We start from the raw sequence: 1,784 nt of genomic DNA, 5'->3' as shown, positions 1-1,784 counted from the left end.
CNNNNAAAAAAAAAAAAAAAAAAAAAAAAATTTCAAATAAACGCCAGGCCTCAGGCTGAAATCAGGTCCAAGGAGACTACGAGACTGCAAGTGACAACCAGGCCCCAGGTGGCTATGTGGGCCCCAGGTGGAGAGCAGGTACCAGATTGACAAATGAGGCCCAGGTAAACACCAGGCCCCAGAAGAACAACAGGCACAAGGTAGACACAGGCCCCAGGTGCACACCAGATCCCACGTGGATATCTAGGACCCAGGTGAACAAAAGGCCCAAGGTGAACATTCAGTCTCCAGGAGGGCACCAAGGCCCAGGCAGACACCAGGCCCCAGGACAAGACCAAGATACAAATGGACATCAGGCCTCAGGTGGACACCAGGCTCCAGGCAACCTGATGGGGCTCCAGGTGGACACCAGACTGTTGGTGGTAACAGGCTCCCAGCTGATACTCAGGCCCCAGTGAAACACCCAAGCCACAGGGAGACAGCAGGAAGCTACTACACGACGCAGAGGTACATCAGGTTACACATGGACACTCAACCACCAAGTGGATCCCGAGTCCCCAGTCGTAAACACCAGTCATCAACAACCGAAAGGTAACATATTCTCTGGCCAAATGCAACAGAGTAATCTCCCCATAAAATACGTAGGATGGAGAGTTTTTGGACGTTGAAGGGCAGGGCCAGGGAATCTCCCCATGACAAGGGCCAGTGCATGAGAACACACTCCCTCCATGTGGACAGAAGGCCCCAGTGGAAGCCAAGGACCCAGGAACACATTAAGCCACAAACAGACACTGGACATCAGACACCACGTTGACAGCAGGTCCCGGGTGGACACAAGGTCTCAAGGGGGCTCCAGTGCCTGCATGGACATCAGGCCCCAAGTGGACAAATTATATCACTGTTTGGCACACAAGCAGGTCCAAGGTGGACACCAGGCCCCAGCTAAGTATGAGGCCCCAGGTGAACACCCAGGCTCCAGGTAAATACCAGGCCCCAGGTAGACACAAGGCCCTACGTACATACTAGGTCCCAGCTGGGGTATCAGGCGTCTTGGTGTATGTCAGATCCCAGATTGACACATAGGCCCCAGTGGAACACTAGCCCAACTTAACTCCAGGCTCCTAGTGGATGTCCAGGCCCCAGGTAAATATCAGGCCCAAGGTGAACAGGAGGCCCCAGATGGACATCAGACCCCAGGTGAGCACTCAGTCCCCATGCAGACATCAGGCCCCAAGGAGACACCGGTCCCCAGATGGACATCAAGCCTCTGGTGGACACGGTCTCAAGCTGTACATCAAGCACCAGGGTGATACCCAGGCCACAGCTGGATGCAAACTCATAGGTGGACAGTTGTGCCACAGAGGATACCAAGGACTCGGGTCATCATCCAGCGTCAAGGGGAACATGAGGCCCTATGTAGGCAGCAGGCACAGGATGGATATCAGACTCAGGTAAACACTCAGGCGCCAGGAGGACAATAGGTCCGAGGTGGATACCTAGTCCCCACCTGATCATCAATCCTCATGGGATGGCATGCTCCACATGGACACCAGGCATCAAATAAATGCCTAGGCCCCTGGTGAGTATCAGGTCCCACAGGGACACTCAGACCAGAGCTGGACCTGTGGCCCTAGGTGGACACCTGGGACCCAGGTGGATACCTACACCTCAGGTTGACATCAGGACCCAGAATGCCAGGCTTCAAGTGACCAGCAGGTCCCAGGTGGCTTATGAGGCCCCAGGTGGGTATCAGAAACCAGGCTGACACCCACGGCGGCACAAGG

The sequence above is a fragment of the Rhinopithecus bieti genome, unplaced genomic scaffold (assembly GCF_001698545.2).
Source record: "Rhinopithecus bieti isolate Rb0 unplaced genomic scaffold, ASM169854v2 scaffold_19723, whole genome shotgun sequence".
Classification (NCBI taxonomy): Eukaryota; Metazoa; Chordata; class Mammalia; order Primates; family Cercopithecidae; genus Rhinopithecus; species Rhinopithecus bieti.
Note: the sequence above shows the minus strand (reverse complement) of the source record.